Genomic DNA, 20,073 nt, shown 5'->3' with positions numbered 1-20,073 from the left:
AAAAGCAACAGAGAAGGGAACTAACTGAACAGAATGCCTGCTCGACATGAATGTGGTTTTACATGGGTGGTTCACGTGTGTTATCTCATCTAATTTAACTAAATGCCCGACCTCCACCCATTTTACAGGTGGGAAAACTGAGCCATATGGAGCTTATGTGACTGAGTGAGGATCACACAGCCTGTAAGTGACAGATCTGAGACTCACATTCACTGTTTGCTCCAGAACCTGTGCTTTGTCATCACATCAGTATCAAGAAGGCTTTTGTTCTTGTTTTGCTTTGTTTGAACAAACTTACCAGAATTTTTTCAACAAAATAAGCTCTGCCTTTCCGTGGATGAAAATCATATGCCTCCCAAGATTTGTAAGGATCAAATAAAATAAACTTGAAAGGCCCTGAGAGCAAGGTACTCCTAGAAGGCCAGCCTCCTGTTCTATGAGGGTCCCCTGGCCAGTTATGGCCCAGACTACACTTTTAGAATAATCTTCTGAGATGGCTGTAAGTCCCATAAGCCTTATCACTGCACATCTACACCCTGTGGTTAACCCAAACCATGGTAGCCTACTTCTAATTATCAGCTTGATTCCTAGACTTGCTCTGATTGCTCTGAACAACTTATACATGTAAAAAAAAAAAAGAAATTAAGTTAAATTATCTTTAAAAACAAGAACATGTCACTACTGAAGCTATTCAAGGATAACTTGCTGACTCTGAATTGTAAGAGACTCTCCAACAGGATTCCCAGCAAATGGGTCATCACTGGGAATCCACTGGTCTTCTGAGTAAACTGCCGTAAAGAGAACTGCTTTCGTTTGCACGGATATTTTAATGTTTCATAAAATCAATCTTCTTACCCTATACTGATGCCTTCAGGGGAACTGCAAGAATGCCATGCCTGGAATGTGATTATCGGGGTACTTTACTTTGATGGAGAATCTATGTTAATTAATCAGTGGGGCTGCCATAAAATACCATCGATTGGGTGAATTAAACAACAGACGTTTATTTCTCCCAGTTCTGGAGGCTGCAGGTCTAGACCAAGTGCCAGCTGACTCAGTTTCCAGTGAATCCTCTCTGTTTGCACTGCAGATGGCTACCTTCACACTATGTCCTCACAGGGTGGGGGGAGAGAGGGAGAGAGAGAGAGAGGTCATCCCCTTCTTATAGGCCAAAGTCCTACTGCATTAGGGTCCCACCTTTATTACTTCCTTTAATCTTAATAACCCCTAAAGACCCTATCTGTAGATACACTCACATATTGGGTATTAAGCCTTTAGCATGTGAATTTGGCGAGGGGGCAAGGAGGAAGCACAATTTAGTCTATAACAACATGTTATAGTATTTTAAGCTCATTGTCTTCCTTTAATCAAGAAATTTTTTTCAATGGCTTTTGGATTTTGGATCCTGAAAACATATTCACTGACCTCAGGGTTGGACTATTAATTGGCAAGATATTCCATCCTGATATTTTTTTGCTTTCACATATTTTCTAAATGATATATATCTGACAATTAACTATCAATACCACCTTTGTCTTTAAATTGGATATTATTTGCTTTCTAATGCCAAAATCTGGGTGTACCTTAAGAACAAAGGCATTTATTTTCTAGAGCATCGCCTCTCCTTAAGGCAAGAAGAAGCAAAGGGGAGAGGTGCAAATTGCCAAGAAAAGTTACCAATTTTTCTTTAAGGTCTCCCTTGTTAATGTCAGCATTTGCTCCCTTGCACCAATCTAACAAAATCACTGGTCTTGGGGATTCCCCAAGCATGAAAAGCCATAACAATAATCTGAACTAACTAAAGTTGAAGATACTGGAGTTGATTAAGATTAATTTCCTAATTTAAAAATTATTTTGGTGGGGTGGGAAAGGGCACTTTAGTCCTGTGACCTCGACACACTCCCAGGCCCCATGCATGACCGATCTGATTACCGTGGCCAGCCTGCCCGCATGTGTTTATGTCAGCACAGGGGCACGTGGAGTGGGGCAGGGACGGCAGTCTGCCCTCCACCACGGTTCCCCCTCCGGTTACATTTGCCTCTAGAGAAAAGATGAAAATCCTCATTCCCACTTCATTCCTTCTTTGAGATGACCTGCTCCTCCCTCTGACCAGCCAACCAGCAAGAAACATCTGCAGCTCAAAAGAAACATATAAATAGTTGCACTCTCTGATTAAGGGTCAATAGACTTCCTGATACAGGGGATTCTCTGCGCTTGCGGGGTGTCTGGTTGCTTTTGCACGCCGCCGTTAGGAGCTCCATGCTTCGTCCCCAGCCCTGCCATGATACTTGGCCCAACTTGTGCAGAGCATCAGCAAGACGCCCACTGTTTCCCCCAGTGACTCCCTATTGTCCCCCGACATACAGCAGGCCCTTCTCTGGGCTTCCCTTTGCCAAGCCCAAGAGAAAGATGCAGAGGAGGACAACAGCTGTAGTGCTGGACTGTGCTTGACAAATGGGCCTGTCACTCTTGCTATTGATTAGCAATATTATGACATTTCCTTTCAAAAACGCAGATGTGGCAGGGCGAGTGACAAGGCCATGGCTCTGGGTGGAAAATAAGGTTGGCCATTGTTGGCTCGTCCCCCTCTACATCTGTTCAGCTTCAGAGGGATGAGGAAACTGAGTTTCTGAGGGTGTTCAAAAGATCTGAAGAAGTAGAAGTTCTGGCACCCTTAAGAAACAGACGCTAGTGAGGCACCACTGTATACATGGGAGAGAGAGCATAGGGTAGATGTGTCCGGGAAACTGCAGAAAGCAAGGGTGAGTTCAATGGGGATTAGGAAACAGGCCTCCCTCTGTCTTGGCAGAGCCACTCCGCAAGTCTCCTGACTTCATAAATCAAGCCATGGAGAGGCCTGTCATGTCTGTCCCTTTGCTTGAAATGCATGAAGGAATGAGCGAGTTGGTGGTTCACCGCCTTCTCTCCTCCAAAAGTGTCTTTAATCTTCTCATCCTGACCCCGTGAGGCTGACAGTGTATTAAGGAGGGACATGCTCCTAATTCCACCTTCTTTCCCTTGTACAAAGCATTCAGATGATAGCATGTGCCTACTTTAATTTGTGAAACTTCTACAGGGCACTTCCCCCCAACCTAGTCCAAGCATCCATTTCCATGTCAAGGGGGGAAAAAGTGTTCTGAATAGCAGTCCATTTAAGTAAAAAAAAAAAAAAAAAAAAGGGAAAAGTGCATCTTGCAGTCCAACATATGGTACATGTTGAGGTAAATTACAGGTAATTCATGAACATTTCCAGCAGCGAGATTGCCATCGTGGGACTCTTGTAGATCCATTACCTTCTATTCTCATTTTTGTGGTTAAAGGCATCTCTCAAGCCTTTGAAGCAGAAAAGGCAACCCTCGCTCTGCACCATTCTGTCCTGCTAAGGAAAGTTATTATCCTGCGAACACACGGGACTGATCCAGCAACTTGATTTAGGCAAAGCTGATGGAAAGCAGGCTGCGAGGGGACATGTGTAGCACGGGTTTTACAATGTGAAAGATCTGGGGGTTGGCAAGCGCAACAGTTAAAGAGGAAAATAAAATTTGAGCAAACTCAAAACAGTCAGGCCAACACTGTTGGATGAAAGAGAAAAGAAGAGAGGAGGTCACTTGGGGGATGGGGAGAAGAAACAAAAGGAAGAAAAATACTGCCTGTTAGCCCTGGGGGTGGTGATGTAAATTAATAGGAGCTAAATGGGATGTGACCAATTTGTAAGGCATTTGTTTCTCTCTCCGAGGGGGTCACCTTAGGTTACCCTCTCACCCCCACACTCGTCACTATGCCGGTGTTGACCACCTCTCTTCATATACAGAACCTTTCATGGTCCCTATTACATCCCAAGCCCAAGAGCCTTGAACATTTACTCCTGCGACTCCAATGTTCCTCTGCTTGGCATAAAACCTACATGTTGGATCCTAGGTCGCTGGGAAAGATGAAGGGGAAGGGGAGCAGGGGAGAAAGGAAAAACAAAACAAGCTTTTGGTGTACTGGCCCCTCTGCATTGTTTGAGCAGCCTTTGTGTCTGGACCGCCTGCAAGAATTACGCAACTTCCAACATCTCCTTCACATCAAAGAGCTTCGGGAAGAGCTCTCCAAGCTCTGAGGCTGAGCTGCCCTGCGCCTCCCCTGCCCGCGTCCTAAATCAAGCTTTTATCTGCCTTCCCATCGGAACTGATGCTAAGTGTCCCTGACACACACATCCTCCAAATAATTTGAACTTGATCTGAGGCTTTCGGCCCTCTTGACTCAAAAAAATTGCCTATGATTTGCTTGGCAGCCATCCACCTCAACATAGGCAATTGTGGACAGAGATGTTGATGTTCATGAAGGAGTAGTTGCCACGGCAACGCAGAGTTCAAAGGAAGGGCCCTCGGTGGTATCAGAATAGGGGAGAGTGATCATGTAATGAAGGCTTGTGTCTTCTCAGGCAGGGACAGGAGCTGGCCAAGTGATGGGGAGAAGGGGGGGGGCAGTCATTCACATTACAGTTATGTCTGAAATATGCATTTATTTGGTATTTTGGACATCTACTAGCTTGATTGCATGATAGGGATTTTGAAGACTGTATCTGACCTTGGCTCTATAGTAAATAGTTGAACGACCTTACCCCTGTTGCTCATTAGTTTCCTCATCTATAAAACGAAGAGATTGGACTAATAAAATCCAACATCCTTTCCATTGCTAAAATGTTCTGATTCTATTACTCTAAGCAAGCTAGGGACTTTCTGGATCCATCCGATAGCATGCTGATGTGGGCCACATTCTAGTTATCAAGGCCTTACAAGATGGAGAAATGGGTGGATATCTGTGGGCATGAATTCTGACATTCATGGAGCAATGTTTATTCATTAAGCACCTAGTCAGCTCTGAGCACTGTTTAAGGTGCTGAGAGGATGGAAAAGACAGACAAAGCCCAGATTCTCAGTGAACACACATTCTGGCAGGAGAGACAAACAGTATACAAGCAAACACAACAGATCATTTAATGGTGGTTGCAGAAAGGGCCACCACATTGGAGACAGCATGTTACTGGAAAATCCCTAGGTAGTCTCAGTGGGCTGGGGAGTGTTAAGGAGGCTTCTCAGAACAAGTGGTGTTTGGGATAAGATCCAAAGGATGAATAGGAGTTAATGAGACAAAGGGAGGAAGGAGAAGGCTTTGCAGACAGAGGGAAAGGCACATGGAGCTTGGAAGTCAGAAGGAACTCAGATGAGCTGCGCAGTGGGCCTGGGGCGTGGGCATGGTCCCATCAGGTCAGGTCAAGAAGACCATATTCATCTGTTCTGTTTTAACCTAAAAGCAATGAGAGGTCACTGAGGTTTTATAAACAAGGCTGGCTACTCAGATTTGCATTCTTTTTTAAAAAAAAATTACTCTTGCTGCATCATGGAGGACGATGGCAATTGGGGGGCTGGGGTGGCACTTAGATTTCAGAGATGAGAACATCCTCAAGACAATTGTAAATGATTCAGGAATCAAATTTCTTTTACTCTAGGTTACCTATTTTGACAGTTGGAAGCAATTCAAAAAATAATTTCACAATCATTTCTTCTTTGCCTTGCCTGGGTGGGCACATCCTGTAATGAATTTCCTGAACCCCAATTGGTTGGAACTGCCAAGGGAATTTGTGTGACCAGTGGTGAATTATTATTGATCTAGTATTCTTCCAGTGTACCTCCACAGGCCTGCAGACATTTCCTATTCCAAACAGGGTGGGAGTTAGGGGAAGGTACATATGAAATGTTCATTTTTAAATTTTGAAATGCTTCCTCCTAAAATTCAGAAACGTCTACATAGACATCCATGGAGCTGTACCCAATAATATGAAATGGATGAAATGGAACAAATCTCAGCTTTAAAAATGCAAAACTTATGCCTGGAAACACTTATTTTCATACATATGTGTAGTGGGGTTTTTTTTTGGGGGGGGGGGGAGTGTCAGCTTGCCCATTGCAGGGAGTTCTGAGCAGCCAGGTTTTTGGGGTGAAGACATCTGCAGAATCAACTAGGTGACCGTCTTTGGATGCCTGGGAGACAGGGCAGGGCAGTGGATGAATAGCACAGAAGACACTTAACACTTTTTCTCACTTAATATGCATGGCATATTTGCTATTTTCTATGGCCCGTGTTGAATGTGTGATGTTCCTTACTTTGTTTAATCCTCAGGACAACCTATTATCATCTCTATTTAACATATGATGAAAGAGTGACTTAGAACATTTATCTGATCTGCCCACAGTGGTCAGCTTTCATGGCCTCACGTATACCCTTTCTGCTCTGCAGTCCAACTGATCCCAAGGGAGGGAAATAATGGAGAGAAGCTCAATAAGGGGAGCCTCATGCTTCTAATCATTCTCTCCCTTCAAGTTGGTACACCCTTCCTCTCTAGTTCCGCTCCCTTCTTTCCCACTGCTAGAGGGGGGCCATAGGGAAAGATTTATGAACAAAGAAAAGCTCTCTAACCCCTCTATAAACTTTATGGGCCATGTGGACATGTACAAATCAGATATAAACATGATGTCCAGGGCCAGAGTTCTGTGAATAGTGATATCACTGAGGAAAATCTCCAGGAGAATCTGGTTCCCGGGAAAGAACAGACGAGGGTCCCAAAAACAGCGTGTGAAGAATGATGAAAGCTGCTTTGAAGTGAGGCCCAGGGCCTGTGGTGTTTTCAGCAGCTTTTCCCCTGCAGCCTGTGGAATTTTAGCTGCAATAAAAAGATACCAAAAGAAAACAGCTGGTCTGGTTGGACTTGTTCAAGTAGGAGCCATGTGTGGCCACGTAGAGAGCAGCTCGATGGTGGGAAAGCAGGTGTGATGAGAGGACCAAGGGGTGGTGTTCATAATGAGTATATTAGGCCCACCAAGGTTTCCCCATACACATCAAGTGCCTCCTAGGTTACTAAATGCTCTTGTTGGGCCCACACCAGGCCTGTTGGGTAACACGCAAGTATTCATATACCCGTTTTATAGATAAGAAAGCTAGAGTGTTGGCTTTGGCCAAGGGAAAGCGGACACAAATTATACTATCTGCGCAGTGTCTTCCGGTGACAACGATGCAGATCTAAAGACAAGACAAGGGTCCTGAGCCCAATTCTACTTCTGCCCATAAGTTTCCTCATTTGTGTCCACATTCAAGAAGGTTGTGAGTCAGAGTTGGTTGCTGGGGGCCTGACACTTGAAGAAACATTAGGAGCGTTCTCCCTCATTGATTCCAGTACTATTACTGAGGTCCAGAGACTCTTAAGTTAGAATCATACTGCATAAAGTGCCATTAAAGTAGATAGCAGCCGGCTCCCAAGAACCCTACCTCTTGGCATTCACAGCCTTGTGTATTCCCTCCCTCATTGTACCAGGCATGGACTGTATGTCCAAGAGAATATGGCAAAAGGGAAAGCATGTCATTTCTGGGCCTCCATCTTGGGTTCTCTTCTCTCTCTCTCTCTCTCTGTCTCTCTCTCTCTCTCTCTCTCTCTCTCCAGCCAGCTTGCATATTGTGAGAGCAGCCTACTGAAAGGCCCCATGACAAGAAACTGAGTTCTGTCGTCAACAGCCAGTGTGAAGCTGAGACCTTCCAATGGCCTCATGAACAAGCTTGGAAATGGATCTTTCCCCAGTCAAACCTTTAGACAATAGCAGCCCCAGCTGATAGCTTCCTGCAACCCCATGAGAAACTGTGAACCAGAACCACCCAGCGATGAGGCTCCTAAATCCCTGAGCCACTGACACTGAGATCATAAAGGTGTGTTGTTTTAACCTGCCAAGTGTGGGGGTAATGTTTCCAGACCAATAGATAGCTAATATATTGTGTGTGCCACAGCATTTCTGCCCTGAGGCACTAAGGAATCATGGCAGTGGAAGAGGACTGTTCTAATTTCTAATACTTTAGTGCTATTCATCTAAGGAAGACGCTTGACAAAAACCCTACAAAGAGTGCCACCAAAAAAAAAAAATGCGTGTCTTACATAGATTACGATTTTACTGAAGTGACTAAATAGACATTCTGCTAAGAACTGAGGATACACACAGCAAAGAAATAGAAGTACTATAATGGCAGACAACTTAGAGACCTGAGCTGAATCATAAGGATGAATAGGGGAAGGAGGAAACAGGGACGGAAGTGAGCAAATGGAATAAGAAAAGAAATAGCAGAGTATATATGAAGAATAAGAAAGGCTACAATATAACTAAAGCAAAACAGAAAATAACATGAGATGAAGTTGATTTGCCAAGGGAACATTAGCCTGGACTAAAGGAGGTAGCAACAATGGTCACCCAGCTAAATCTGCTGCTGCAAGAAAAGATCAAGTGGGAATTCACATAGTTCATGTACAGCGGTAATGTCCAATGATGTAGTCACTAGACCACACAGAGCTATTCATATTTAATTGATTAAAATAAAATTAAAAAATCAGTTCCTCCATTGCACTGAGCATATTTCAAGTGCTCAGCAGCCACACATAGCTTATGGCTACTGCATTTGTCTGTGCAGATCTAGAAAATTTCTCCATGACAGAACGTTGTATTGGACAGCTTTCATGTACAATATCACTAGATAATATCACAAGCATATATTGAAATGTTGAGACAAGTTGTGTAAAAAGAGCTCTGGGAGCTCTTAATGTCACATTAAGTGATATCCAATACAACTGTGAGTAGGCAAATGCTACATTGGCACAAAGGCTTAGGTAGCACCTCTGCAATTTCCTGCTCTGCTTTCGTTACTAGTATATTGGAGCCTAATTGTAATGTCATTTTTCAGGGGCCTTCCTCGCACTCTTAGGCATCTACTTTTCTTAAGGGTAATAATAACTCTATAATAAAACTCTATAAATGTGCTTAATATCATGGTTTTGTATATCCTGGTAAATTTCATCCCAAAAACCACTCATGGTACTTTTTAACCCACTGAAATTCTGGTGGTGCTTCACAGAGCAGTGGTGTCCTGAGGACACAATGGGAGAAACTTTGGGGGCCAGCAGGGATTTGAGGGGAGTGATATAACTAGCTTCACAATGTGATAGTTTTTGTGACAAAACATCAAGCAGGATGTTTTCAGGCGAGGGTTTTCATTAAAAAGTAAACATCTGCCAGAGTTCAGAGCTTCCTCAGTATCTCATGTAAATATCTGAATCTAGGTCTGGATGACTCAAGTGGCCGTTTCCTGACTAGACTGCCATACTTGTCAGGAAACTTTTGGACAAGTCTATCTCAACATAGATCAGGCAACACAGCGCCAAGTAAATGCTCTGGCATCAATACCCCACTTGCCTCTGGGACATAAAAACTAAATCGTTCTAATCAATTACTAAGGTCCATTTACGATCCATGGTCCAAATAGACATGTTACATACATAATCATATATGGCTTAATATGTCATTTAATAACAGCTCTCTTAGTCCCCCTTGTATATAAAGAATACAAGAGTTCTAATTTGCTTGTGTTATGGATCAGACGAAGGATCCACACTTAGGTACATACATCTGGTATACCACCTGACTTCTCCGTTACATGAAATGGCTCCTTGTAGTTAGAATGGAGAGAAAAGCAAAGGGTAGTTTGCATCATTTACTTTTTTGTTCTGGGATTTGTTTCTGTGTACTTAGTATTTATCTAAAAATAATTAGTTGCAAGTTTGTTGGTTTTGTCCCAACACCCACTTTTTACCTCTGATAACAAAATGTTAGCAGTACACTGCCCACTTATACCCCACATATTTTATCCCAATAATTTCACTGAATGGATAATGCCAGTCCAAGTTATTGTAGATAATTTGGGAATGGTCCATTGCCCTGTTGGAAAACTGGCCAATTCCATTTCCTACTCGGGGCTGTCACAGCAGACTGCAGACCTGGAGGCCACCTTTTTCAGTCTCCCCATGTAACTTCGCATCCTTTGCTGATCCATCCAGCTGCCGGCTGGTTGCAATTCGCCTTAGGCAGTCTGCTGCAATTTTCCATGTCCCAATCTTACCCTTCATTACAAAAAAAGATGGGAAATATAATGGGCTGAAAAAATTCCGATCGCAGATGCCAGACATCAAATTACACAGGTAGTAATCACACAGATTAGGAAACATAATGAATACAATATTCAAGCTGCACGCAGACAATGAATTTCTCAGGATGATACAAGCTTCTTGTTAATAAAATGAAATAACAATTTTCTCCTTATTAAAGTGAAAGCAATCTCTATTTTCTAAAGGGACACATGTCACCCAGGCTTCTGAGCTGAAATGATCTGAAACTCAATACACACAGGACCAAACAGGCATTTTGGCTGACACTGATGTTTCAGCTTGCTTTGCTGTTATTGTTCATTATAGAGTGGTTTGGAAGTTTCGCCTAATGTTTCTGAGCCCTTTTCAGAAACAAATACTTTATGCACAAACATGCTGGACATAGAAAAGCGCCAAGGTGGGGATCAGGACACCTGGGGTTTAGTTGCAACTTCCCCCGTTGGACCTGGTACCCTTGGATCTACAGACTGACGAACGAGGGTGAAGAGTGGGGAGCGAGTTCTGTCCTGGGGGTAAGGAACAAGGGGTGCATTGCCTGTGGAGAATTTCAAACAATCATAAAACTGACTAAAGTCAGCCTGCTTTTTATTATCAGGCTCAACAATGTCAGGGATAAAATGCTCCTCCTCCCCCACCTATCTTTTGTTGGTCTAAGCTCTAAGCAACTGATACAAACAAATAATCAAACAAACAAACAGAAAAGTTTATCTATATCCTTCAAATCAGCACACTTCATTACTTATCTTTAATAAACATTGTCTTCTCCATGGAAGTCAGTTTTAAAAATTCCCAGTACAGAGCTGGGCCTCCATATTTGTGAGCTCAGCTACCTGCTACGTGCATTTGTTCCCAGGATAAATTTGCAATGACTTAGAATCCTTCAAGTTAGCTATGAATTCAGTTTGTGTCTTCAGCCCCATGATACCATAGACTCCAGATTTAGCATAAACAACAATAGCAAGTGACTATACAGACAAAAAACTGAACGCTAGCTACTTCCATTCTGTCATTATATGTGACTACTTGGCATTCTGATTTGTTTAAAATGTACCAGAGTGAAACAGGATGCATTGTGAAGTGTAAAATGTTTGCTTGGTAAGTGCAGATTTTAGTTCATTCCTGAAATATTTAACTGATTTTGAATCATATTTTTCAATGGAAACTTACCCTCTTAAAATTTGTAATTATTTTATAACTAAAGAAAAACTAACAAAATAAAAAATGATTATTAAATATACATGCTTATTACTGAAAAAATTGTTGCATAGAGAAGGGAGGTGTTCAAAGTGAGCCACCAGATGTGTCAAATACGCCAGGTACACCCTAGGGGTGAGATCCCGGCTGCTCAGTCCCTGCTTTAGATTAGAAGCAGCGTTTCCCAAGGAGAGGATTTGCAGGCCATCAGTTCCCTAGCTCCCTGAGTTCTTCCAAGAAATTAGGGGTGCAATAGATATGAGACATGCTTCCCTCCCTGAATGATCTTGGGGATTAAAAATGGGCATTATTGTAAAAATTCTGCCAGCATAAAACTGAGCAAAGCTGTCTTTAACCTAGTTTGTTAACCCACCGATTACTGGATCTTTTTGGTTTGATTTTGGAGTAGGCGATGCGGAAGGACGATGGGAGGCGGAGAGAGTGGTCGATGGATATTCAGGAGAGGGAGACATGCATTTTCCTCCATGGAACTGCAGAATTCACTCTGGCTTAGACCAGTGGTTCTCAAACTTGGCTGCACATTGGAACCCCCCAGGGGGAGCTCTTTGAAACCTCCTTCCCCCGGGCTGAACCCAGTCCAATTAAGTCAGAATTTCAGGGGGCAGACCTAGAAGCAGGCTTTGAAAACTCCCAGGTGATCCTGGTGTGTAGCTAAGCCTGAGGACCTGTAGGCTCAATCATCTTATGGTATTTTTCCGATCTTCAGTAGTACGGCCCTAGGCCTTTTCAGTCCCCGCCATATCCCATTCCCGTGCTCGCACCGGACATAGGAAGCTGAAGGAAGGGGTGATGTGACCTTTGAGCTTCAGTCAGGAGAGGGATCAGGCTCAGCGCCCACCTCCCAGCTCACCTTGGTGACCTGAACTGGCAAGGCTGTCTGGAGTCTGTCAAAAAGAGGATGCCATTAATAATAATAAAAAACAAATGGCTCCTTTAGCTCAAAACCCCCCAGAAGTTGAAAAATGGGATATTTGCGCACTAAGATGGTGCCCAGATGCCTTGAATTGTAAGAAAAGCAGGGAAGAGAAGAACTACAGCTGGTGTCTCCGTTGCTGGGCTGATTTGGCTATTAACCTCCCGGAATTCTGAGCAGCGCTTCGTTTAGCTCGCTTCTCTCAACAGCCCCACATAGGCCCTGCCTCTGGGACACAGCGTGCGAGGCTTTTCATTAGAAAGTTAACTTTTGCCACTGAGTTCAGAGCGCCCTGAATATCTCATTGAAAAGAGAGAAAAACAGCTCCGCTTCAGTGAGGCAAATGTCGCAGTAAGACAAATGCTAACATTTTCTCTCTCTTTTTTCTGTGCCTATGAGTTTTTTATTTTGCAAAATCCATCCACCTTTTTCACCCAACCTCCTCCCCTCTGACGGCTGTCAGTCTGTTCTCTGTATCTCTGCATCTGTCTCTATCTTGTTTGTTAGTTTGTTTTGTTCGTTAGATTCCACATATAAGTGAAATCATATGGTACTTCTCTATCTCTGACCGGCTTATTTCACTTAATGCTAACATTTTCTTGAAAGCCACTGTAATTGCTCAAAGACCAGCCCCACCCTCCCACTCCTCACTCCCACATCTTGCTTTTTCCAAGGATCTGCTCCTACTGTCATTCGGCAAAACTCCCAGGGCCATTTTTAATTTCACAACCTTGTGGGCACAACCGCCACCATCAGGGGGTGACCGGTGAGCTTTCTCAGCAGGCAAAACCAGGCCCCGCCTCTCAAGAACACACTTGCATTAGATCCAACCTCACAGACTGTTCCCAACAGGAGCTCCTGTTCTTTGGCCACCAGACTGAGGCAGTTGAGACCCGACGGGGAGGCCAGCGAGTTGCCCCTGAGGATTCAGGGTTCCTGCCTCGCCCGATTCCATGCTGAGCCTTTCCATGCTGAGCCTCATGTTCTGGAAGAGGTCACGCCAACAGGCAGCATGTAATCAAACAGAGGGGTGCTTCCTCCCTGAGCCTAGCGGCTGAGGGCAGAGGCAAAAGCACTTATTTCCCAAAGTGGCTTCTGCAAAATATTAAGAACACTTACCTGTGAGAGGGTTTCCGTGATATGTAAATTTGAGGAACATTGAGTGAAACAGAATTAAGCAGGATTGTTCTAGGATTTCTCAGAACAACTGAGCAGGGTGAATATTCACTCAGGAGCTAGAGAATAAGCAGCATTGCTAAGTTTATTTGACCATGACATTCTTTTTATTGCAGAATATATGTTGGTAAATAATGGCTTAGAATTGCACAGTGGCACCTGCATATGCTTCGGTTTCCTTATCTGTAGAATGGGATCATTAGGATCATTTTTGTAAACCACGGAGAACAGAATTGGGTAGAAATGTTACCCCTAACCTGAGTTCACATTCCAGCTGCTTATTAGCTGTGCAATATTGAACACGTTACTTAGGTGACCGGAACCTCGGGTTCCTCCTGTATAAAATACGGATACAACTCGTTTCTAACTCAAAGTTTCTAAAGATTACATTGACACGCTGCATTTTAATTGCTCGGCAAACTTTCAGCATATAGCAAGTGCTCAGACCCTGCTAGCAAAGGAAAGCAGAAAAACACCACTGTGTGTAGCGAAGGGCAGCTTATCCTTCCATGAATCTGAAACTTCACAGACTGTCTCACTGACTCTGGGGAAAGGAACAGTTTACATTCTGAAACTGAACCAGGAGCTGGCCCCTATTTTCATATAGCAATTCTAAAATTGACAACTATAGTCCCACAGAGTGGGGTGCAGATTTATGCTGTATTTACTCTGGTAAAATAAAATAAATGTTATTATGAAATCTTAAAGAAAGACCTTATTTCTGAAAAAAAGATTAATTTTGAAATAATCAAAGCTGATCAAATTCAGATTAAAATTGCAAAAGATCTCTGAAGATTGACCATATTCTGTCAGTTTTTTGTTTTGTTTTTAAGATTTGGACATTTTGGTAACCTTAAGAAAATAGGATGGGGAATTTGTTTCAACTTTATTGAGGTATAATTAATTGGTATACAGAAAACTGCACATAATTAATGTAAGCAAATTTGTGCAATTGCACATATGTATACGCTTGTGTTATGATCACCAAAATCCAGGTAACAAACACACAAAGATCAGGACTTTTGAAAGAGCTCGCAAACTTAAGTGGAACAAGCACCCCCATGCGTCTGATTTCATTTCCAATCTCATTCTTCTCACCCCAAAATAAAGGAGTCAGTACGTCTTGATGAATGGGAAAGTGCAGAGGGGCCCATGGACTGTTGTTTTTACCGTTATGTTTTTGGATGCCATTCTCTCTACTTAATCCAACCCAAATCTCAAAACAGTCCTGCCAAAGCTGATTAGAGAGGGCAATTAGAGGATAAGCCATGTAAAAATTCTAATATTTGGCCATTTTAAGCAAAAAACAGCAATTACACATCGCCAGATTGTCTACTAAGTTATAATGTAAGCGATGATCTGGTAACATTTTCCTAAGCTCTTAAAAAAAGCTTTTTTGAAAAAGAAAAGGATCAAGAAGAAAGAAACCTACGTCCTACTGGAATCAAGCAAACCCAGTGTTCGAGACAGGACTCAAGTCCTGTTTCATATTTATTTTTAACAACTTGCCGTCTGGTAACATTTTTCTGTTCTATTTTTAATGGCTATAAAGTTTCTATCATATTCAGTAATTATCTTCAATCTGAAAAGGAGAAAGGAAATTCCATAATAAGAACTACATGAGACGTTGAGTGTACAGGTGCCAGAAAATATTGTTTTGTTTAGTGGAGATGAGATTGTAAAAATATGGCTCTTTATAACGCATGTTCTCAAGTTTATTTATAGACACTATGACACCCACTCTTAAACTCCTCTTTTAATCACTAACAGGAACATTATTTTGAAAGGGAATTAAGGTGGTAAAAATATATTATTATATGGTATGTTCTCCAGAGCAAACTCATTTTTTTTCTTACTATTATCAGCTACAACTACTTAGGGGGGGAAAAAAAGTCAGGAGGCAATGTAAGCCACAACAAACAAAGGCATTTAAATTTCTCAGGGGCAAGCTGCATTCTAGCATGAAGGAAATTGGAAGGGATTTCAAAGAGAATTTATTGTCTGATGACCACCCCTAGTTACTTAGTGAAAGCTGGGAGAGAAAAACACAGCAGCAGTTAAGAGATCCCGATGTAAACTTTAAGTGCAGACAACGAAGAGAAAGCTTGAGATTTCACTAATTTTATACTTTGGGACCATGGATATTTTTGATAACACACAGTTAATTCATTGTTGCATGTTTAAATGTCATATTAAGCAATTATACCAGGTTATTATGATCACTTTGAAAGGACAAAATAATGACCTCACTAATCATAAATTCCATTCAATTCAGCTAAGGATGTCTGCACCATCACTGCTCATAACAAAATCATTAATAATTACTTCTTTCCCCTTATGGAAAATGTGCGTTAACTGGAAGATAGAACAGGAAGTACATTCTGTCTGCTAGAATGTATTCTCCCAAAAGGAAAAAAAAAATTAGAATACAAAATGCTATATTTTACTACTATCAAAATCTTTCATTATCAGATAAGGATCTCCCTAAATAGAGTTAACCATCTATATTTTTTGCTCGAATCCTAATGTCCTAAGTTTATGTTCTGCGTGGGAGGTAGGTTTACAAGGGTTTATTCCAGAACAGACATTGAAATAAATGGTTGTACTGCAGAATATTCATCGTGGAAAAGTTTCACATACTCGCTGATAAATAAAAGGACATTTCCAGCACACCTATTGCTTTTAATGAAGGGGAGTGGGATGGGGGAGAGCGTAGAAGAGAAGAATATCCGCAGGCGTTCCTCCTGGACCCACTTTGGATTTCTTCACTTAGTTGGTAAAGCAGGTGAGGTGGCCACGTCCCCGGGTTTAATTATTTTCCTGATGGAGACAGAAGCACAAAATAGCCCACCGAGCCCACCCCCGACTTCCCCCAGAAGCCCGGCAGCTGTGGAACTGGATTCCGATGAGTCCACTGCAGCACCACAGAGGGCGATGGCCCTGTGACATGTGAATGCACTGGCTTGTCTTCTGCTGCCCCCGACATGGGCAAATAAAGATAACCTTCACCAAGAAGCATAAACCGCTCCCAGGGTGCCACTGGTTGGGGCGGGGGGGGGGGGGGGGGCTGGGGGGGGCTGGCGTCTGGCAAAGAGAGCAAACGCCCCGCTAGCACCCGCTGCCACCCTCGTGAACATGAAGAGAGAGCTTGGGTGGGGAATTCTGGAAACCTGGCTGCTGATAACACTTATCTGACCGCCAAGCACGGCTGGGGGAAGCCCTACACAAAATCTCTTTGTTATCCAGTTCGGAAGAGTGGTTTTCTCAGCTTTGTTTCTCATTAGACATTTAGAAAAGGATTACCCCACGTTTTGCCTACTTGGTTGTTTTTGTTTTCTGGCATAACGTGCAACACATTCCCTAATAAAAGTCACACCACATTAAACAGGCCGTGTTGAGTAAGCTGCCGTTAGTGTGGCTTTACTGGTGTTATTTTAAGCGTCTGTTCCCTGAATTCCCTTGGAATTGATGCTGTTAACTCCCACGAATACGAACAGACCTCCCAGGCCTGCCGTGACACACGCTGTATATATATTAGGGGGGGCAACTTCACTTCTAGACGCTGCGTGGAGGGCTGTATTTTGTCGCTGGACACTTCAGTTCCTGAACACACTTGTTTGAAAGTGTCTCTTAAAATATACGGTTTAGCTGGACAGACTAAAAATTTTGTGTAATCAGAGAGAACGTTTAGAAAACATTGTTTGGGGAGGGAAATAAAGCTTTAATGCTACTTCTAAGAGAATAAATAATGCAATTGCCCTTCTCCAGGCAGCGGGCACGCTGGTTTTAGTATTGCTAATAAAACAAAGGAGAGACGCGGGCCTCAGACGGTGGTGATACAAAAACATCAAATATTTAACCATTTGGCCTGGAAACGTGTGCAGGGACTAAAATCAGGTTCTTTCACTAATACAACCACTACAGAAATATCCACTTCAAAGTCTTTTCAAGGGAAAGATAAGGCTAAAATCAAAGAGAAGAATCTCTTGATGAAGTCTGGGACTGCATATCCGAAGAGAAAGCTTTCATTTTGTCAAGAAAGTTTTCATCTCACTTTAAAATATTAGAATTTATTTTATACTTAGTCTGAGGGAGTTGATATCCTCCCTCTTTAGTTTATGTCACTTGTTTGGCATTGTTTCTTATGTTCCAACATTGTAATTTTCTTCTATATGAAACTCCATTCTAATAAAAGAAAATTCACCCTGAACTGTGATGTTTTTAAGTTGTAACAGTAGCTTCAGTACAGGTCTGAACAATTAGCTGAATATTGTTGAAAATGGGTTTAATTTTTTTTAAGTTCCCAATTTATTCTAATTTTTCCCATTTCATGAAATCCAATCATGAAAAAATCATAGATTCTGATAAAATCATAGATTAGAAAATATGTGCCTGTTAAGGTTTCCTGAACTTTCCATTTCACCCAAACCCACCTAAAACCACTAGAAAAGGGTGTAGAATTACTGGTGAAGTAGCGCCACCCTCTGGAAATTTTCAGAATGGCAGCCATAGTGCCTTTTCCTGACAAAGGTGAGCTCTGTCCCACTGCACACTCATCTTTGGACACGAACTTGTTCGGTTTACCTAAGTGTCCCGAGAATACTCGGCGTGACACTTAACCCCATCCCTGCACTATCCTCGACAGAGAAGAGAAAGATTCATCTCACATTGGAGACGATGCTTTTCTGCACGTCTGAAGTGAATGACCCGGCGTGAAGCACAGAGGGTACGGTGAAGGGAAGCTGGGCTCCCGCATTTTAGACTTTCAGTTCAGACACCTACATGCTTAGTGCATGTGCGTGGGTCTGGGACATTAAAATTCCTCACCTGTACAATGAGGGTGATCGTAGTATCTACTTTCCAGGAAAGCTGGAGGTGTCACATGAGATAATGCCTGCCAAGTGCTTAGCGCAGTGCCTGGCACATCCCTGCAACCAGTAATGGGAGGTGTTTTTATTTCACTTCCTTCTAAGCATCTGAATTAACATCCATCGTGTTGTCAAGGACCGTAAAACGTGGTGAGGTCCAGCTCCTGTCCCAGAAAGAATGCTTCCACACTTTCCTTTAAATTCATGAGAAAAAGGATTACCATCCTCTTAGTGAAGTAATCCTCCCTTACAGTCCAGCCTCAGCCTCCCCAACCTCAGTGACCTGCATCCCCAAGTCTACTTCCGGCTCCCCAGGTGGGCCGCTGGCTGCTGGCGTCTTATAGTTCCTCATCTCACCCCTCTGTGCGCACATTCCACCTCTTCGCTTATTTAGCACCCCCCTTCCTGGAGGCTTAGGTTCCACCTTTCTTGTGACTTCATCTCCTCTCTTCCCCACCACCTGTCCCACACCTGGAAAGTGTTAGGGTTGGGCTAGTCCTTCCCCCCTGTTTGTAACTTGACTTCATAAGCTGTAAAGCCCCTGACAGGCAGGCACAAGGCGCTAAACATCATTGTACCCAGGAAAGCAGCTGGATATTTGTTTTTATGAGGTTAATCTCCACGATGAAAATACATCTCTGTACCCACAACTTCACAGTCAACATGATCCGCCAACAATCTGAGCCAAATTGGTCATGGAAATAAAACCCCAATCCCTGACCTACATTAAGAGAACAACCGTTCACAACTTAGCACACAGGGGGGCTTAGCTCCTGGGCCACACTGGAAGGAGGACAAGGGGCGATCGGAGTTGTTTTATTGTGGCGATAATACGATGGTAGTTACATCTCATGCCCATTAGAACCTCTTTCCCACGAGCAGCCTCGATGTAAGGACCAGTTTGCGCATCCTTACCATCACAGCATCTCTGTGGTGGTAGAGGAGACCAGCTCAGGGCAGCCTGGGCTGTGGATGGGATGGCCCTAAGTTGGAATCCTGCCACTACTTAATAGCTGTGTGACCCAGGTAAGTTGTTCGACCTCAGTTCCCTCCACTGTAAGATGTTCACAATGATCCCGCACAGGGTTGTGTGAGAAGTAGCGATGTGTGAGATGTCTGATCACACGCACTCAGGGCCAAACACGTGTGCTCCTCCTATAGTGTTTTTGGCCATCATTTCAAAATTCCCGAGCGTTTTTCTATTTTTCAATCTGAAGGTTTAAACTCAACTTCAACCTAGAATCACCAGCAGAGGTCACTCAAGGACAGACTGAATTCTTACTGACCCCAGGCCTGACTCCTAAATTGAGGATTGCAGCACTATAGCTAAAATAGCAGAACATCTTATGGTAGTGCTTCGTTTTAATGTTATTCTATATTGCCCATTAAGAGCTACACTGCGACAATTTGATTAACGTTCTACTTACAGAATTTTCTTTCCCTAAATTCTGTGTGGAGAGACCCAGCTCACATCCTCCAGGTAGAGAAGTGGAAGTACAGTGTGTGGAAGAGGAACAGGATAACGGCACCCAGTTTTCAGTGACATAGACAGAGAGTCTAAAATGATAACCCAAGCAGCAGGGAGAGGCTGGGACCTGGGCCTGCGCCCGCATAAGCAGGGCCGGGGAGGCTGATGGGAGAGAAGTTTCAGAGAGACTCAGGGGTCAGATGAAATGCTCTGGGGGGTCTGGTGATATTAGGAAAGGAAAAATAGGAGCCCCAGCCCCTGGTTGTGGTATGTGCAATAAATATGTGTGACTAAACCAAGGCCACTTAAAATGGCCATTAAAGAAACACAGACATGTTACAAACACCACACTTTTCTATTTAGATTTCCTAGCGACCAATAAGAGCTGTATCTTATGCGATGCTTCACAGTTTAA

Source organism: Myotis nattereri (genome assembly GCF_964212035.1).
Source record: "Myotis nattereri genome assembly, chromosome: 11".
Lineage (NCBI taxonomy): Eukaryota > Metazoa > Chordata > Mammalia > Chiroptera > Vespertilionidae > Myotis > Myotis nattereri.
Note: the sequence above shows the minus strand (reverse complement) of the source record.